The sequence below is a fragment of the Rattus norvegicus genome, chromosome 16, assembly GCF_021556685.1.
Source record: "Rattus norvegicus strain SHRSP/BbbUtx chromosome 16, alternate assembly SHRSP_T2T, whole genome shotgun sequence".
Taxonomy (NCBI): Eukaryota; Metazoa; Chordata; class Mammalia; order Rodentia; family Muridae; genus Rattus; species Rattus norvegicus.
The window spans coordinates 13868735-13890220 of NC_141549.1; the positions used below are offsets into that span (position 1 = coordinate 13868735).

Here is a 21486-nt window from a genome sequence, read left to right on the forward strand (position 1 = left end):
CCTCCATCCACCCAAATACTCCTGCCTCACTGCTCTAGCATCCCTCTATGCTCAAGCCTCCACAGGACCAAGGACCTCTCATCTCAATGATGCCAGATAAGACTATCCTCTGCTATAGATGTAGTTGGAGCCATGGATCCCTCCATGTATACTGTTTGGTTGGCGGTTTGATCCCTAAGAGCTCTGTATAGTCCATTTTTAAATCTAACATGTTTAATTGATACTTTAATGAGTGGTTTTCTCAAAGCTATGCAATAGAATTGAAATGATATAACATGGATAATGAAATCAGTAAAGGAAATGAAAATATTATCGTTGAATTTTCAAGATGTATATGAAAGGCTACATTTTTTTATAATATCTATGGGCTTCTATTTATCCATTTTAAGTCACACTATACACAGTCAGCTGAAATTTCAGAGTATCTGGAAGCAACTCTATAATACATCAATGATGTCTAAGTTAACATTTCATTGCTCCAGTTTTTCCCTCTATATCTGACATGTTGAGAGCCACTGAACAAAGTTAAATTGACAGGTATTTACTGAATGCCTGGCAGCTGCAGCTAATGAACCTTAGATAGTTTGCATTTCCAGTTTCTGTTGGCAGCTGGGATCTGCTGATAACTGCTAGTTTTTATGAAGAAGATGGAATGAGGGGACACATGGCACAGAAAAGTGTACATTTAATGAAGAGCATTTTTAGAGCAGATGAGGAAAAATATTCAGAGTTTCGTAGGTTCTAGGATATTATCATCAAATGAGGCAGAAAGAAGAAAAACCACTAGACTTTTGTGTACTTCCTATATCAGAATAATCAAAGAAGAAGAGGCTATCAATCTGAAAGTGGGGGGTTATGGGAGGGAAGGATTTGAAAGATGGTGGGGTAGGGGGACTGAAGAGAGGAAAGGGAGAAGAAAATATTAGAATTCTAGTTTCATTAAAACGTATTTTATGGGTATGTAGCTTTTGGTATTCCTAGAAAAGACAATCGCACATAAAATCGCCAATTTTCTGGCTCTTACAATCCTGTCCACTCCTTTTTCTGCTGTGATCCCTGAGTACTGGGTTTAGGGATTGTTGTAAATGTTGGGCTCTACAACTCTGCATTTTGATTCATCGTGATCCTCTGTAAATATTACATACATATTACATGTATGTAGTAATTCATTTAAAAAGAGGCCATGAGTTAAAAGAAGAGTGGGGGAGGGGTAGTTTTATAATTGTAATCTCAAATTTCATTTAAAAACATAGATTTAAAATGAAAAGAAAAATAACACTAATCCCAAACCTTCCTTTCCAGAATACCTTCAGCTCCATAAGATACAGATGGAGGTTCAAAGGTTTGGGAGTTGAAAACGCTACAGTAAGAGAATTTGAAAAACCATGGGGACACTGTCGGTGGTGAGTAATTCTGACTTTGCACCCTAAATATTTTTGTTGTGCTAACTAGTCTGTAACCTTCTTTTTACAGAATCTGTTTATGTGGAAGTACATTGAGTGCTTCCCCTTAGAAAAGAGGGTTGGGAAGACACTGTTCACCTTTTCATCTGGACCAAATTTGGGGAATTCTGAATACCCCCAGAGATTCGGAGTCTTACTTTCAGTGAGATGATACTATACTGTAGTCTAGTAGTCCTCAGCCATATTATCTGTCTTGGCCCCATCACCCCTCTTATTCATATGTAATCTCAAGCCTCCAAAACTAAGGTAGGTGAAGGTTCATCAACACATGTAAAGAAGCACACACATTCAAGTAAGGTCATAAAGTACATGAGCATCTCAGTAGACAAAAAACGAACTGTTGATTAAAGTTTCATATTATGATAAAAATCTCTGAAACTATAAATAGAAGTAAAATATTTCAATATTAGGGATAGCTATTTTTTTAAAGAGTGAGTTAAATAACAAATAGGTAAAAATTTGTTAAATTCTTAGGGAGAAAGATCAATTATAGCTGAAATACTAGTATCATAATTTATAGATGAGAATAAAATCTTTAAGTTTCAGTAGCAAAACAAAGTAAAACTAATAATAACTGCAAAACAGGACAGACGCAACAAGTCATAACCCATCTTGGAGAGTTGAGCCTTGTTTGGTGAATGGCAAGAACTTGTTTGGTGAGTGGTACAAGATTGTCAGCACCATTGCTTCAGAGCAAGAGTAGATCTGCCTGGTGCTTTAGGTAATAAGGCATTTTAAAAATGATATGGGGCTGGAGAGATGGCTCAGTAACTAAGAACACTGACTGCTCTTTCAGAGGTCCTGAGTTCAAATCTCAGCAACCACATGGTGGCTCCCAACCATCTGTAATGATATCTGATGCCCTCTACTGGTGTGTCTGAAGAAAGCTACAGTGTACTCACATATAATAAATTAAATCATTTTTTAAAAAAATGAAATGATATGGCAGGGAGGAGACAAAAACACAGAGTTCTCCTGAAAACTTTTTCTTCCATGGGGAGTGGCGACAAAAATGGTTTTCATAAGAACCCTCTTAGTCCACAGCATGGTGACATAGAGAAAACTATCTCTGTCTGAACTGCACACTTCAGGAGTCCGAAATAACTGTCACGGGACCAAACTCTGAAGCCTTGGATAACGAGACCTTGAGGGTTGAATACAGGGTGGACAGATGTGACTTTGAGCAGTAACTGGTCAGTGGTCAGTGTGGTGGAAGTCTCTTCTGAGCCATAGTCTGGAGTAGAGCACTAACACGAGCTCGGAACGCATGCCACGATCTCAGGGTGGTTATACAGGCATAACTAGCATTCGGAATTCAATCTGTATAAGACTGCTGACTGACGTGATTGGCCTCGGGGAGACAGGGAAGAAGGACAGTGAGAGGAAACTGAAACTCGCACCACTACCAAATTTAGAGTCAGAACCATAACCCAACTCTACTTTCATGGTCTCCCGGTTAATGCCTAACGCCATTTTAACCTACTCACTGTGCCCTGCTCTGGCTTCTTTCTTTTCTTTTTCCTTTTGATAGATTTGCCTAAAGGACACAGGTAAGTTGGAAGTTAGATTTGTCTCTGCTTCTGGCTCCTTAGAGCTGGAACTATCTTAGGTTGTCTCATTCCGTTCCTTTTACTCTTCATCTTCTCAGTTTTCCTAACAGGAGCTACTTCAGACCTTCATTTCACCCCTGCAATTTCTCCTTTTATTTATTTCCCCCCTCTAGGCTGCATTTTTTCTTTACTATTCTAATACTAATCACTATTCTTAATCTGCTTCCGTTCTTCTCATGTATTAGTACATGAAAGTCCGATCTCAGCACACACAGAAATATCCACATTATATACATTTGAAAACTGTTTCATTTGGAAGAGCATAATTTTCTAATTGACTATTAGTGTATTTTTGTGGTAGGTGTATCTGCCTGTTGCATCTGCATCTGCAACTTATGTTCTATCCAGAGTTCACATGAACTGAAGGTCTGCTACTAAGTTGCAGACCCAGACTAGTGAAGAAAAATGTGACTGAAACCCTGCTACCAATTAGTTCCAATTGGTCCCTGGAAAGCATTCCCTGGAAAGTGGTTTGAAAAAAAAATTAATGAAACCCCCAATGTAAAACACACACATAATACACATGTATGTGCACAGGCATGCACACACACACACACACACACACACACACACACACACACAAAACCACGAAAACAACTTCTCTAAAAGTTACCTCACAGTAATGGCTGAACGAGATGGTGTCCAAACAAAGCTATTCAAAAATGACTATTCCTAGTTCACACAAAAGAAGGAAGGCACAAACTTTCATATGAGTTAAAAGATAATCCATGTGAATGAAAGAAAAAAGTCAACACACAATATAAAGGTAGATTTAAATACAGATAAATAAATACTTAAAGAAAACATCAAAATGTAATATTCAAGATGAAAAGTGCAACCATTAAAACTACAATGGAAAGCTTCACTGATGTATCAAATAATGGAGAGACTATGAGAGCTTGAAGACAATGTAGACACATTAGAATATTAGAATATAAAGATGTGTATTTCTTAGCGATATTACACTCCTATTAAAAGTAGTCAAGAATACATATACATAATAAAATTACTGAGGTAATTCCATTTAAAGTGTTTTATGTTTATAGGAATCTCATAAAAATGTAGGTTTCTAAACAGCTTTTACAAATATCCTCAGTGTTGGTTATCCTGCCTCCCAACATCCTCTCACCCTTCTCTGCCCCTGACTTAAAACTTCCCTCATTATTTCCATCACCTTCATGTCACCTGTGTTCTACTACTAAGATTGACATGTGCACACCTGGAAGAGGGAGATAAAAGAGTGTCAGAGTTGGAAGTAAGGGGGAATTGTAACCATATCTTTCAAACAAAACAGAACTTTCACACTTAAGAACACATAGCACCGTTACTATTTATGGGAGAAAGAGCACAAGAATTCTTTCTTCTTGCCAAAAGCAATTGACAGTTGATGATTCCTAAGAGAGAGGAAGTTTTCCTTGCATGGTCCCTGATGGGTTGACCATGCTCTAGTGGGTGGCTTGACATGTATGTGCATATGTATGAGTAACATCAATTAGATTAGGGGAGGTTATTTAAAAAGAGAAAATCAAGTTTAGAAGAGGATTTGATGCAGAGATTGGGAGAGTTGAAGGTGAGAATTTAGGGTAAATATGATTTAAATGCATTGTATATAATTATACATCAAAACTATCATTCCCAAGGGCCAACTAATGTTCACTGAATACATACATGCAAGGTATTGAATCTTCAAATCAATTAATTTAATTCTATGAGTTAGTAATCTCAGTGATCACATGATCATTTCAATAGATGAACTAATGTCCTTTGAAAAGAATCCAATGACCCTTCATAATAAAAGACCTGAAAATAAGACTAGAAGGAAAACAAAACAACATAATAAAGGCCACATGATAATTTGATAGCCAACAATATACAAAATGAGGAAAAGTCAAAGCATTTCAATAAAAATCAGTAACTACTCAGTTTGCTCTCTTTATCCATTCTTGAGTCCCCGAAGTCCTAGCTAAAACAAAAAAAGAAATAAAATGGAAAGAAATAGGGAACGAAAAGTTTAAATGATCTTCATTTGCAGTAGACAATATGAGCATACACGTAAGAAACACTGGGGATTACACAAAAGCACTCTCAATGTGGAAAACAACCCTATTCACAATATTTGCAAAAAGATATAGACCTCAGAATGAGCCAAAGCAAATAAAATCTCTTAAGATGAAGACCTTTAAAACACTGAAGTGAGAAACTGAAGAAGAAAAAAAGGGACAACTCCCTCCACTTATGGACTGAAAGAATTCATATAAGAGTGACCGTGATTCCAAAGGTGATGGGCAGACTCAAAGTAATAACTCACTAAGATTCCAATGATACTGTTCACAGAGCTCAACCATACTCAAAAAAAAAAAAAATCCCATGCAAACAAAATGATCTGGATAGCAGAGCAATACAGAGCAAAAAAGAATAATGCTTGATGTATACAAAACCTGACTTCAACTTATTCGGCAGAGACATAGTAAAGAACAGCACGGAACTGTCACAAAAAAATGAACACACGCATCAATAAAACCAGGAAATAAAGCCTCCTTATGTCTGACAAAGACGTCAAAAGCACATGTTCAACAGAAGGCAGCCTCTTCAGCACAGGGCACAAGAAAACTAAGAGTAACCAGGAGAATGATGCAACTAAATCAATGTCTTTCACCTGGTATGAGATTCAATTAAAAATACATCGAGGATCTTGACATAATAGTTACAATTTTATTGCTGTTTTTAGAGACCAGGGCAAGCTCACATTCACAACCTGAGGCTAGCCAGAGAGCCCCAGCTTCCCACCTTCACCTCCACAGTGTGGGAGTTACAGGTGTCCACTACCACACACAGCAAAACTGGAAACTGTGTCTACTGTGGGAACACAGAGAGAAATGAGTAGACCTGCTCAAGGACTGTGAGAGGTACTGCAGTAACGGCAATACAGTAATGAAGTCCAACAATTAATAAGCGGGATTTCGTGAATGTGAGAGGCTTCTGTGCAGGTTTTGTTTTTTTCCAATACATGTGTAATTTAGAAACATGTCGCCAAAACTATGATGAGAAAAAAAACAGAGAGGAGACTCTGGTAAATGGATTAATTTCACGGTAAAATAGTAGATGCTTACTATTCATAACTTTTCTAAAACCTGAGAGATTCATTCCACAATTACATATCAAAACTTCTGAGCATTATATCTAGCATAAGTGCTTTTGTGGGTCCTCTGACAGCGCTGCATAGAAGAGAAAAATATTACATTAGAAGACACATGTTAGTAACAGTATCAGAATTGAGTGAACCTAGTTAAGACACTATCTTCCTTTATACAGTACAAAACCCTGTAATGCTTTCAAGCCCAAGTAGAAATCTTGGACAATGGAATACATGGAAACAATAATCTTTAATGAATTCTGAACTCCATTCCCTATGGTTATTAAAACTGTGTCATAAATGTGTTTAGCTTCCGTATCTTATGAGTTTTAATGTTGTTGTGATTTCCTGCGGTTTAGTTAAAGTACAATTATTTTTAATGCCTATGGAAATGTGTTGACATGCATATGTGGTTATTATTTCCGGTGGCGCTCATTCTGAATTGTTTCGGCTCCATTTCTCGTTCACGGGTTGCCTTTCAAGTCTGTTGGCTTTGTCCTTCCTAGGTGTTTCTATGCTGTCCTTAGCATCCTTTTTAAGGTCCGAACATTGGTTTTGTGTATCACTTGTATTGCTCTGCTTCTGTTATTTTGAGTTAAACCAAGTCTTTCGCTTTATTCCTTTCTATTTTTTGAAGAAGAAACAAAATACATGATGAAAGTCATTCCTTTTCAGTCTTCTGGAATTGATTACTCCAAATGCTACGGGGTTACCTTTCTTAGTATTGACTGAATTTAATGATGAGGTTTCTCTGTGCTTTCCTTTTGCTACAAGTCAAATGATTTCCACATCTATAAAAGTAAATATTTTATTCTTCACATTTTACTTTGTTCGTGAAAGCCTAGTATGGTTTGTTCAGTTTACCAGCTATAGATTCAAAAATTTCCTTCAATTGTTGATTTCAGGTTTTCTCATCATAATTACACTTGATGTCAATAGACTGTGGATTCTTTAGAAGTGAGTTGAAGCTGCATTTATTTTTACTTTGGGATATTCATAAATATTATAAATTCATTTAATCTTAATTACCTAACCTTGCTTATTGGACTTTCCGAGGTTTCTGTACCTTCGAAAGTTACTAGGTTGTGATTAAATAAGATCGAAGCTTCACCACGTGTGACACTTCCAGATTTTAGTTCTTAATACCTCTGGGTACAGTCTTATTTATCCAGAATTATTATATGTGTAACAAAAACTGTGAATTATCAAAAGTTCACATTCCTTTTATGTGTTAAAATTTACCAGGAGTCCATGAAAGTAATATTTTTTTCAGAGTTTTTTAAAATTCATTTTAACATTTTCATTTCTTCTTTACGGTTTCATAGAAATATAGCACAGCATAGTTTGATTATAGACATTCTCCGTTGTTGTTGTTATCCCTTCCACTAGTCCACAGGAGTAATTTTAACCGTTCAACTGTCACTGTGTGTTCCTTGCTGTTGATAGGGGGTGTTTTGTTTTGTTAGGCTGGTTCAAATCATTATTTTAAAAAAATTTTACAATTTGAAAAAAATTTTCAGGACTTTTCCATACATTCAAGTACATGGAAAGAAATGTTTCCATGTCCATTTCAGAGCAACAGTGAAGCAGTCAAAAACATCACAGGTGACAGAAAAATATGAAATAGAAAAATAATTTTTTTAAATTGAAAATTACAACTTATGCAAATATTTGTTTCTTTTTTCTATTTTTCTCATAGGTCCAACTTCTTGACAAAATTGATAAGATTTTAATAATGAATTCAACTCTGAAAATACGATATTTAAGTGATGTTTATTAAATTAATATGAATTATAAGGATGGGTCAAACTGGGAAACTTGATAATACCCATTTTAGCGAAAGTTTAGGCAAAGCCAGTGCTGACCGTGGTGCCTCTCCTGTCAGCCTCTTTCATTATTATCTCCACTAACCACAGGGATCTTGTCTACTTCTTTTCTGTTAGGTTCTGAGAGCCATGCCAGGCACAACATTTAATATTGATGCGTTCAGAGACAGGGAGGAGTGAACTGAGTCTTGGGGATCTCGCGTGATCTCACAGCCTGCATAGAGCTGAGGGAGAAGCCCGGCAGTTAGTGAATGAGCAGGACAAGAGGAAAAACCTCTCCAGGCCAGGCCTGTGCCAAAGGTTATGTCATATATAACATATGCTGGTCATATTTCCTTTCCTTAACTCAAGAGCAGAAAATCAGTGCCTGCAGGAAAAGGTACAAATTAATAACGTGTCTCTATTAATAGGACATCACAGTGTTCAGCCCATGCTGGAGTGTTCCCTGCAGTTGTCTTAACCAAGTGGGAACTCTGTGCCCATCGACAATGAGGCCGATGGTAAGTAACCTCAGAACACACACAGGGGAGGGAGCTACTGCTGCATGGACCCATCCCAGTGGTTCAGCTCCTGTGATCTTATGGTTGCTGCTGACGAAGGTTGTGCCATTTTGTAAATTTATCTTCGATTTCTGCTGTAAGAGGAAATGATGAGAAGAGAAACAGGCACTTTGGCTGGCTGAGGGAGGGGAACATCGAGCATTTAAGTTTTTATTACTTTTGTGAATTCATTGTGCCTCCCCATTCATCTAGCCTGGGAAAACACCTGTTAGGTTTCTGGAGCGCTATCCAACCCTTTTCTGCTTTATAAATGGAAATGGAATTACCTTAAGGCTTTAGAGGGTGCATTTGTAGGAAAATTTCCTGCTTGTTGTTCTTGTCTCTATTTCTGTTTCAAAATATCACAGTGAGTTTTTCTCCAAGCAATTTGTGCATAAATGACTGTGTATAAGCGTTGGCTACATATCGCAGTCCACGACAATGTGATGCCGGTCTACAAAGTATGTGGAATAAATTCCCTAGAGTGAAGGCAGAAACAGGCTAAGGCAAGCTCTGAAGATTAAGACCTGCCAGTGTGTGATTACCAGACTCGGCCTGACCCTGCTGAGACCCATTCTAAAATGGAATATGCCTTGAGACTGGTAGAAAGGCTTTCTCACTAGGTGGAGATTTAGGACAAGAGGGGGCCAGTTTCAAAGCTGATTCATTTATCTTGTTGCACATTTACTACGCAGGAAAGAGTTGCAGTAAGGGATTTTCTTTCTTCTTTCTGATCCTCTTTTTAACAAACTGAACCAGAAGTAGGAATGAGGAGGATGGATGGTAGGAGAAAAGGATAGAACCTAAAGGTTTGTCATATTTCGTTTTCTTACGTTTAACAATGAAATGAAAACAAATTTTTAGAATGTCAGAGCACATAAAATTTTTTCCTAAGATTATTGCATGATATTTAAGGCTTTATAGGTTTGATAATTGCCAGTACAAAGGAAAGTATTTCGTTACTCTCAGTATCTAACTTCTTTCGTAGCTTGATGTGTTTTGTTATCTGATGGTGCAGTCTGAGTGTTGTTTAACAGCTTCCAAAGATCCATGGGCTGTAAACTTGGCTTAGTGTGGGGCACAGTGTTCTGAGAGCTCAGGGAAAACATAATGAGGTCACTGGGGCTCCGTCCTAAGGAATCATTATTGCTAACTCCTCGAAGCAAATACCCTCTTCTGTGTGTAGGTTCCTATAGAGTAGGATCTGTCATATGCTAACCCCCTCTGCAGACAGCTATTTCCCTTTGTGCTACCATGTTTTAGGAAAGGCCGGAGATGTGCACCTGATTACATCCATGGTTTTAGACTTTCCAGACACCAAAATTATGGCCCAAACAGAACCTGTTTTACAAATTCCCAGTTTCACGTTATAAGAGAGTAAAATGTGCTAAAAGATAAGAGTTTGTGTTCTTTGTTTTCTTTCATTCTTTAAATTGTTATTGGGTATTTCCTTTCTCTTCTTACCCAGATTGGCCTTAAGTTATGTCATCTAGCCTCTGACCCCTAAGTGCTAGGATTGTAGGTGTGCACTACCAGGCTTGGTTGATTTTTCTTTTTTTTTCTTTTTTTTTTTCTTCTTCTTTTTTTCCTTTTTCTTTTTTTCGGAGCTGGGGACTGAACCCAGGGCCTTGCGCTTGCTAGGCAAGCGCTCTACCACTGAGCTAAATCCCCAATCCCTTGGTTGATTTTTCTTAATCATGTATAATTTGTATATAACTTTAGATCTCTATTTTCTTTCTACTAATCACCTCTAAAATACATTCATCTTCCTTGAGACATAGTCTTCATGCCATCATTTTGCTTGTCTGTGACACTTGAAAGGTTAGTCTATCCCTAAATTTCACAGATTGATTAAAGAATTTTTAAGTGGACTTAGAAGAGAGAGATTATCGTCAAGTGTGTTACAGTGTAAGAGACCAATCACAGAACAGATAACCTGTAAACTTCAGCTGGTCCTGGGATAAGGTGGGGAAGTGCAAAGGTGAGAGCCAGGCCTTTTAAATTATAGTCCAGGAAACTAGGCAGATTCAGCAATGGAGGTGAGAAACAGCTGTGTGGTGGTAAGGGATGTGGCCTTAGACAAGGAGTGAATTTCTAGAGTGTCTTAGAAAAGATGCTTAGATTGGGTTTAGTATTTTTAAAAGATATAAAAGAAAGGAAAGGAACAAATTACTGTTTCTGATTTAAAATTCAAATGAAGTAAAGATTGCCTTAAAGTAAAGACTGTCAATGGACTCCAAGTAGAGAAAAACTCCTCTTGGAGTATGAGTATTTTTTCTTAGAAAGGGCACTAGCAGTTGCTGTTTTAACCCAGGACCAGGAGGCGAACTCAGAGTTTGCCTTTGTCCAGAAGAAAGTAGAAGTTTTCTTGAGAGGTTTCATCCAAAGCCTGTTATCTCCTCCTTTTGTATGCTGTTTTATACCTTTAAGAGGAGAAAGAAAATGCTAGTGTATTAGTCTTACCAGAGAAATATGGTGAGGTCCAAAGATGTTTTTAAGGAAGGGGTCTATCCTTAGCAGTTCCAAGCTTGACAATACCTGTCTAATTGCCTAATGAAGAGGACCATGAGACTGAAATACAGAGAATTTGAAGTCCTATTTGGGAATCCTTTTCTGACACAAGCAGGGGCAGGGGAATCAATGAGTGCTGCATGACTAAAGGCTGACACATAGTGTGCCAAAACTGGGGTGTATGCTCAAATCAAAGCCAAAGACCTAAAGGTGCGGAAATTACTACTGGTGAAGGATACTCTGAAGTAATTTTTCAGTACTTAATAAAACAACAGTTCCTTATTCATGAGGTCACGTCAAAGCTGCTCTTTAGGGGAAGCCCCACTGAGCAGAATAATTTTCTCCTTCATTTGCATTTCTATAACATTTTGTTCATGACTACATTATGACATTTAACACATTTATTTTAATTACCTGTTCAAATGTCATCCTCTTACTAGACATAGAGTATATTAAGCCAAGCAATTCTCTAATTGCTTGTCTACTCCCAATATTTAACTGCCACATAGTAGGTGATCAGATATGTCTTGTGAGTTAAATTGCTACAGATCCCTGGAATAGATATACAGCGATTTTATAGATGTTTCAAAAAATAGAAATTCATTGTATGTTTTTCATAAGTAATTTAATAATAAGCATTTAATCCTCTCTTTCAGGCATTGTGTTAAGACTAAGAAGAGGAAAATAAATAAATCCTACATGAATAATTATAGCCTTTTCTTGTCTTCAATAGCCTTTTATTTATGGTGATTGTGTGTGTGCACCCACGTGTGTGTATGTTTGTGTGTGTGTGTGTGTGTGTGTGTGTGTGTGTAAAAATTCTATAATTGCAATGGAGTGAAAGTACAGTAGTGTAACATGAAAATAATGAATGGTTCCTAGTGAGCTTCCAAAAGAAAAGCAGGAGGCACATTCATAGGTCAGAGTATTCCAGACAAGAAGCCAATGAGATGCTCAATGGATAAGGCATTTGTCAATAACTCTTACAACTTGAACTTGTACCCCAGTTACCACCTACTAAAAAGAATGAATTCAGTCCCAAAAACAATCTTCTGACCTACATACATTATACCTTGGCACACAAATATTCATACGTATACATATACACAAAATGTTAATATTTGAGTTACTGAAAAAAATGTTCCATATAGTAAAAGGAAACATATCAAAGGAATAGGCATTGTTGTACAGATGCAATAAGGACTAAGGATCTTGTGGCTTTCTATTATCCTCCAAGTGTTCTCTTCTGCAAGTTGTGTCCTGGGTGAAGCACTCTTTGGAGCTGATGCGACCTCTACAAAATAGAGTCCAGTGATGGGTGCCTAGTCAATGAGAGTGCAGATAGTTTTTCTGAGACTGGTAAATTCCTGCTAAAAAAATAAAAACAAGATGGTCCCTTGCTGAGTACACTAGTTCCCCCACAGTGCTGGCATCCATCTTAACTCAATGTATTGTACTAGTTGGAGCTTAAACAAGGCCGAACATCATGGGGTCTGTGGCACATGGGTCTTTGTTCCGAGCAGAAAGCATAGAGAAAGAAAAGGGTCTGATAGACCCTTCAAAAGCAACATACTCTTCTTTTAGCTGGGTCCTAAGCCCTGAAGCTTCCACTTCCCAAAATGGTGTTCAACACTTGAACCGGTGGGAGACGTTTCAAGTTCAAACCATATCAAGTATGTTTTATAAGATTGTTTTCTTATTGTTAATTACTATTTTTCTCCCTTGCTGTATAATATTTACAAATAGAAAATATATATGATAGGTATGCATGTGTATGTATGTAGAAGGACAAGCAGTTAGGATTGGCCCCACATGGATACTATAGATATAGATCTTCGAATGCATTGCAGGGGATTATGGGAGGCTACTGCCTTACTAATCTCTTACCTTTCACTACTGAGTTTTACTCTACTTCATAAATGTGATATGTAATTTTTAAATCTACTATATTGTTCATGAACACGTAAGTAGGTTCCTGGATTGGAAACACCCTATTTCGGGGCTGTTCGTCAAATCTGTTTTCATTTTACTTGAGAAAACTCCCAAGTGAAATTACAGATGTAAATCATAAGCACATATCAAGCTTTGAAAGAAAGTACTAATGTTTTACAGAATGATTGGACCATTTTAAATTCTAATCAGAGAAGCATTGGTATCCCATTTGCTTCAGATCTTTGCTAATAATTAGAGTATTCGTTATAACCAATCGAATGAGGGTGGGGTGTCATGCCAGGGCTCGTTTTAGTTTTCCTTCATGATTAATTAGTTGGAGCATTGTGTCATGTGCTTTTGGAGAATCCCTGCTCAGGTTTTCCTTCCTTTAATTGGATTTTGGATATTTCACCTATATGTTATATTCATAAGTAAGGCTGGTACATAAATAGATCCGCTTCCTGCACCTATGTGCCTTTACAATGGAGGTGATGCTAGCAATGTGCCAGTTGTTTCACAAACTCTTCAGCCTCGCCTTTTGTTTGGTTGTAGTGCTGCTCAAAGGTACTATGTGATTTTAATGGTCCAATTTGTGAATTTTTTTCTTTGATGTTTCCTGTTACAGTTAGGGAATAACGCTTACCCCAGGTCACAAAACTTCTCACACATGCTGTTGTCTCACATTCACTCTTTCTATGTCCATGTTTACATGGTCAGTTTGAACTGATTGTTGCATGCCATGTAACATACATGTCAGGTTGTTTTTCCATATATGTAGCTTGTGATTCTGGCAGCATGTTCTGAAAGGTTGACCTTCCTCTTATTACTGAGATACCTCAGAAACTTTTCAAAGACATATTGAACTTACATCTGTGAAATTACTTCTTCTCTCTGTTCTGCATCTTTTTAAACTGTTCATCTAATTCTGCCTTGAGTCTTTTAACTTTCCTTTTTATGAAATTATTTTAACCATGGTAAAGCCTTTGAATTTCCTACACATTTTGAACTGTCAATTTATCAAAAGTGTGCCTAATTTTAATTGGGAATATTTCAGAATGTTGTGATTCATTATTTGGTTATTAGTTTATTATTTTAGTCTTGGCAGTCCAACTAGCTGCGTCACTGACTGGAGATCATTTCTGCATTTGTGTATAAGATGCTGCTCTTGACTTCTTTTAATTAGTGCTTATGTCTTTCTCTGGTGCTGGATCTAACCCAAGAACTTGCACATGCTAGGTGATTATTCTACCACTGACATGAACTCTAGCCTATCCTCCAATGTGTAGATCATTGCCTCTAGTTTCATATATATGAATACACATATATATATATATATATAAATGTGTATTTTCCATCCACATGAAAGGTAGTAATATATACATATATGTATATACATATACATATTTACATGTGAGAAGTGAGAAACGGAAAAATTTAAATAATCTTGAATTAAAGATTAAATGGAATGAATAGGATTTGGTAAGTTAGGATTTATCTTTGGAAAACACCTAGCTGTTATAACATTATCAGATTTTGCTACTGACAAAGGTCCCCACTGGGATGGGGACATTCCTATCTTGGGGCAGAAACTAATTTAGGTCAACGTGGAAAGAGTGTCTAACCTTCCATTCTGTGAACACACTCTCTAGTTCTATTTTTAGGTTCTTTGATTTCTCCTAGCAATGTTTTGTACTTTGTCTTTTAAGATTTATTTTTCTTTTATGTGCATAAATGTTTGCCTGAATGTATGTATGGGCACCATTTGAGTGTCCAAGGCATCTAGAAGAGGTCTTATAGAACTGTCTCTCCAGACCATTGACTAGTTTTTAATATATAAAGATGTTGCCTTTTTAAAAATTAATTTTTAAACAAGACTGTCAGTTTTCTTGTATATCTATATATGCATTTTATTTTCTGTGTGTGTGTGTGTGTGTGTGTGTGTGTGTGTGTGTGTGTGCATGCATGCAATTGTCATAAAGGGCATGTGGTACAGGACAACTTCCAGGTCTTTTTAATTTTAGTATACTTTCAAACACTCACTGTTAGCACATAGAGACACAATTTTATACTGGCATTATATCTTTTGTGCTTCCATTTTTAATTTTAGTATTTGTACTTATTCTGTTCTAGGAGCTTATTTAGATTTTATACCCAAACCACGAAGTTGGTAGAAAATGAGCCATCAGTGACCTTTTCAGTCAATGCTTCTTATTCCTTTTAGCAACATGATGGAGGGCTACAGAAACTTAACTAATAAATTACAGAATGAAGCAGGATCCTTTCAACCAACACACACAATTGCTGCCAAATTAAATCTACTCATCTCTTGGATTGCCATGACAAGATCACAAACAAAGATTTCCCCTTATTAGATGCAAGTGAGAGTCTTCCCATTTGGCTACCAAAGAGAACAGACTAGAAGGATTCAACCAGTTCCTGCAACTTTTTGTGAAAACACTGGTTTCCCTTAGGCCAGCTCAAATGAAGTCTTGCTGGAGTGGACGTTTCCATTGTGAATTCACAACTGATGTGACTTATACAGGACTGGTCAAAATCTACAGAGGAAAGCCAGAAAGTATGATCCTGGTCAGGAGAATTGAACGAAACACAATTACAGTGGAGACACATTCTGTTTCAATATCATCGTGTTTATGTGTGGGGTCATGTTGCTTTCAATATTGTTTTAAACTTAGTAATTAGCTCCTTGGAGCTTTCTGGTGCTACCTCAAATTAAATTATAGAAATGGCTTTCATCAAATATTGTCACATCTAAATATAGGAATAACTGTGTAATACAATAAGATAAAGGAAAATAGATGTAAAATGTTCAAGAGATAGAAAATTGAACACAAAATAAAAGCCAGTATAAAAAGAGAACAAAACTCCAAAGCTTACTCAGAAAAATCTGTTTCTGGTTTTGTCTTTCCTTTCCAAAATCTATTAATAGGCTTGGACCAAATGCAGTATCTGTATGTTTTATCTAATTGTAAATGACAATTTTTTTTTGGTTCTTTTTTTCGGAGCTGGGGACCGAACCCAGGGCCTTGCGCTTCCTAGGCAAGCGCTCTACCACTGAGCTAAATCCCCAACCCCATAAATGACAAATTTAACACTTATGATCATAGATGAAAATTAGAAGAATTCCTTAATATGATGATGTATTGCTTTCCAGTCCTTGTCTTCCTTCTTCCTTCCCTCCTTCCTTCCCTTCCTTTTTTTCTTTTTTCCCTTTTTTCTTTTTCCTTCCTTCCTTCCTTCCTTCCTTCCTTCCTTCCTTCCTTCCTTCCTTTCTTTTTTATTTCTTTCTGCCCACACATTCATTCTTTCTTCCTTTCTTCTACTTATTCTATCTGTCCCTAATATTTTCTAAGATTAAAGGAAGATTGGTGAAATGGGGAATATGAACTCTGAGAGCTATATGCACCTTTAATAATTGTTGCATTTTCACTGTCCAGCCCATCTTGCTCAGCACAGATTTCAGTGAAAGCTTCAGGTCAGTCAGCAATCTACTCTATTAGATTGAGAACACATTCCACTAATCATGCTTTATACAAATCTGTACTGAAGTATGAGTGTACACGTATGTTTGTGTATGTGTATTCTTCTTTTATATTTTGAAGTGGCAAACCATAATATTTCATTTTAATTATAGAGCTGACTTTGAACCTGAGTATAACTTATTTATCATCTTATAGTTCTTCTTATGCAATTCGCAATTGTGTTTATTAATATTTTCAGTGGATCTTTGAATGTATGACTTCAATTAAAATTCTGAAATGCCAATCTTTTCCATATTCTTCCAAAACACTTTGATATAAGAGCTGTTCTAGGTCAAAAATAACTTGGAAAATAGTTTCCCTTTGCTGAAATAGTTTATCCAAGGTTGGTGTGATACCTTTTAAATGCTTAAAATACTCATGAATGAAACTAAAGAACTTCTCTAATCTACTTAATAGCTATAGAGCAATTTTTATTTTCGGTATTTTTGTAAAATATTTTTAAAATAATATTTTATTTTATCCACAATGCCAACCTAATTTTAAAATGACAATAACAACTTAATAATATCTTTAGAATCTGAAACAATTCCTTACTTTTTATTGGATTTTTTAATTTACATTTCAAATGTAATCCCTTTTCTCAGTTTCTGGTCCATAAGACCCCTATCCCATCTCACAACCCCTTCTTCTATGAGGTTATTCCCCTACCCATCCACCTACTCCTACCTGCCTCACTGCCCTGAAATTCCCCTACACTGGTGGGCCCACATTTGGTAGGACCAAGCGCTTCTACTCCCATTGGTGCCCAAAAAGGCCATCCTCTGCTACAAATGCAGCTGGAGCCATGGGTCTGTCCATTTGTCCCCTTTGGATGGTGGTTTAGTCCCTGGGAGCTCTGCTTCATTGCTATTGTTGTTCTTATGGGGTTACAAACCCCTTCAGCTCTTTCAAGCCTTTCCCTAACTCCTCCAATGGGGACCCCATTCTCACTTCAACGGTTGGCTGCATACATCTGCCTCTGTATTTGTCACATTCTGGCAGAGCCTCTCAGGAGACAGCTATATCAGGCTCCTGTCAGCATGCACTTCTTGGCATCAGCAATATTGTCTAGGTTTGGTGTCTGCATATGGGAAGGATCCCCAGTTTTGTAAGGCTCTGAATAACCATTTGTTCCATCTGATCTAAACTTTGTTTCCGTATCTCCTCCTATGAATATTTTTGTTCCCTCTTCTAAGAAGAAGTTAAGCATCCACACTTTACTCATCCTTCTTCTTGAGTTTCATTTGATCTGTGAATTGAATCTTGTGTAATCTGAGCTTTTGGGCTAATATCCACTTATTAGTGAGTTTATGCTATGTGTGATATTTGTGATTGGGTTACCTCACTTAGGATGACATTTTCTAATTCCATCTATTTGCCTAAGAATTTCATGAAGTTATTGTTATCAATAAGTGAGTAGTACTCCATTGTGTAAATGTACCAAGTTTTCTATATCCATTCCTTCGTTGAAGGATGTCTGAGTGCTTTCCACCTATGGCTATTATAAATAATGCTTCTGTGAACACAGTGGGGCATGTGTCCTTGTTATATGTTGGAGCAACTTTTGGGTATATGCTCAGGAGTGGTTTATCTGAGTCCTCAGGTAGTATTATGGTCCAATTTTCTGAGAAACCTCCAGACTGATTTCCAGAGTGGTTGTACCAGATTGCAATCCCACCAACAATGGTGGAGTGTTCCTCTTTCTCCACATCCTCTACAGTATCTGTTGTCACCTGATTGTTGGATCTTAGCCATTCTCACTGGTATGAGGTAGAATCTCAGGGTTATTTTCATTGGCATTTCCCTGAACATTTGAAATACCAAAGAAATGTTGGACATTTCTTTAGGATTGGCAGTGATTAGATATTCCTCAGCTGAGAAGTCTTTATTTAGCTCTGTACCACATTTTTGACAGTGTTTTTTGACTCACTGGAGAATAACTTTTGAATTCTTTGTATATATTGCATATTAACCCTCTATCGGATGTAGGATCAGTAAAGATCTTTCTTCTTTTCTTCTTCTTTTAATCTTTATTAATTTGAGTATTTCTTATTTACATTTCTATTGTTATTCCCCTTCCCGGTTTCTGGGCCAACATCCCCCTAACCCCTCCACCTCCCCTTCTATATGGATGTTCCCCTCCCCATCCTCCCCACATTACCACTCTCCCGCCAACAATCACGTTCACTAGGTGTTCAGTCTTGGGAGGACCAAGGGCTTCCCCTTCCACTGGTGCTCTTACTAGGCTATTCATTGCTACCTATGAAGTTGGAGCCCAGGGTCAGTCCATGTATAGTCTTTGGGTAGTGGCTTAGTCCCTGGAAGCTCTGGTTGCTTGACATTGTTGTACTTTTGGGGTCTCGAGCCCCTTCAAGCTCTTCCAGTTCTTCCTCTGATTCCTTCAACGAGGGTCCTGTTCTCAGTTCAGTGGTTTGCTGCTGGCATTCGCCAGCATTTGCTGTCACCTGAGTTTTTGAACTTAGCCATTCTCACTGGTGTGAGGTGAAATCTCAGGGTTGTTTTGATTTGCATTTCCCTTATGACTAAAGATGTTGAACATTTCTTTAGGTGTTTCTCAGCCATTCGGCATTCCTCAGCTGTGAATTCTTTGTTTAGCTTTGAACCACATTTTTTAATAAGGTTATTTGTCTCCCTGCAGTCCAACTTCTTGAGTTCTTTGCATATTTTGGATATAAGCCCTCTATCTGTTGTAGGATTGGTAAAGATCTTTTCCCAATCTGTTGGTTGCCGTTTTGTCCTAACAACAGTGTCCTTTGCCTTCAGAAGCTTTGCAGTTTTATGAGATCCCATTTGTCGATTCTTGATCTTAGAGCATAAGCCATTGGTGTTTTGTTCAGGAAATTTTCTCCAGTGACCATGTGTTCGAGATGCTTCCCCACTTTTTCTTCTATTAGTTTGAGTGTATCTGGTTTGGTGTGCAGGTCCTTGATCCACTTGGACTTAAGCTTTGTACAGGGTGATAAGCATGGATCGAGCTGCATTCTTCTACATGTTGACCTCCAGTTGAACCAGCACCATTTGCTGAAAGTGTTATCTTTTTTCCATTGGATGGTTTTGGCTCCTTTTTCAAAAATCAAGTGACCATAGTTGTGTGGGTTCATTTCTGAGTCTTCAATTCTATTCCACTGGTCTATCTGTCTGTCTCTGTACCAATACCATGCAGTTTTTAATCACTATTGCTCTGAAATACTGCTTGAGTTCAGGGATAGTGATTCCCCCAGAAGTTCTTTTATTGTTGAGGATAATTTTAGCTATCCTGGGTTTTTTGTTATTCCAGATGAATTTGCAAATTGTTCTGTCTAACTCTCTGAAGAATTGGATTGGCATTTTGATGGGGATTGCAATGAATCTGTAGATTGCTTTTGGTAAAATGGCCATTTTTACTATATTAATCCTGCCAATCCATGAGCATGGGAGATCTTTCCATCTTCTGAGGTCTTCTTCAATTTCTTTCTTCAGAGGCTTGAAGTTCTTATTGTACAGCAAAGGTCTTTTTTCAATCTGTTGGTTGCTGTTTTGTCCTAATGACAGTGTCCTTTGCCTTATAGAAACTTTGCAGTTTTATGAAGTCCCAATCTCCATTCCTGATCTTGGAGCATAAGCCATAGGTGTTCTGTTCAGAAAATTTTCTCCAATGCTTATGCTCTTCCCCACTTTTTCTAGTATTAGTTTGAGTTTATCTGGTTTTATGTGGGGGTCCTTGATACATGTGGACTTGAGCTTTTTACCGGATGATAAGGATGGGTTGATTTCTGTTCTTCTACATGCTGACCTCCAGTTGAACTAGTCCCATTTGTGAAAATGCTATCTTTTTCCACTGGGTAAGAGTTTTAGCTCCTTTGTCAAAGGTCAAGTAACCATAGGTGTGTGGGTTCATTTCTGGGTCTTCATTTCTATTCCATTGTTCTACCTGCCAGTCTTTGTAAAAATACCATACAGTTTTTATCACTATTGCTCTGTAATACTGCTTGAGGTCAGGGATAGTGATTCCCCCTGAAGTTCTTTTATTATTGAAGATAGTTTTCATTATCCTGAGTGTTTTGTTATTCCAAATGCATTTGCAAATTGCTCTTTCTAATTCTATGAAGAATTGAGTTGGAAGTTTAATGGGGATTCCATTGAATCTGTAGATTGCTTTTGACAAGATGGCCATTTTTACTATATCAATCCTGCCAATCCAGGACCATGGGTGATTTTTCCATCTTCTGAGATCTTATTCCTTTTCTTTCTTCAGCGACTAGAAGTTCTTGTCATTCAGAACTTTCACTCGTTTGGTTAGACTCACACAAGTGTTGTGGTTTGCCCTGGAGTTATCTGTATTTTGCTGCTAATTCCACTGCCCCAAGGACAGCTGCCTAGTCAAGTACTCAGGAATCAGGTGATTTCACCAGAACCTTCTCCCAATTGAATTTGTAAAATACAGGTGAGGCAGGTTCAGGATAGAAGGAGGCTTGTCATTGGAGGAGAAGGAAGGATGGGCGAAAGAGAAGTATGAAGGAAGAGGAGGAGACTGGAACGGAAAGGAGGAGACAGGAGGGAGAAGGAGAGATGGCGTGGCAGAATTATGGAGGCTGACGTTAAGATTCTACTCTGTGTATTTACAGGTTGTTATTAATATTCTTAAGGCATGGATGGTACTGGTCTTTGTACGTTTAAGTGGGCAATTATATCTTACCAATTGGGTCAAAGATTATTGTGTTGTGCGTTCTTTTATGTGACAGTTTGAGTGTAGGAAAGCATGTGGTGGCTGGAGACACTGGGCTGCTGTGGAGGTGGGATGTGTTTCCGCCAAGGTATCTAGCAGATATCTTGGGGCACTGTGCTGTGGACCTAGCAGGGTAAAAAACACCGATACTTTTTTTATTTTAATTTTTACAACAGTACACCAAGCAATTTTATGTTATTTGGGACT

General features: G+C 37.5%; 1 long non-coding RNA gene across 2 annotated transcripts; it reads left to right on the top strand.

Moving 5' to 3' along the window:
• Positions 1 to 213: 213 nt before the first annotated feature.
• On the top strand, positions 214 to 11794 carry LOC102555898 (uncharacterized). 2 transcript variants are annotated; one of them, XR_015640490.1, is made up of 5 exons: positions 798 to 1403; positions 7112 to 7163; positions 8150 to 8332; positions 8443 to 8532; positions 11739 to 11794. It is a non-coding gene; the product is annotated as an uncharacterized LOC102555898 (long non-coding RNA). The 2 variants fall into 2 exon arrangements; XR_015640491.1 differs by lacking the exon at positions 7112 to 7163 and having other exon boundaries at positions 214 to 1403.
• The last annotated feature ends 9692 nt before the right edge of the window (positions 11795 to 21486 follow it).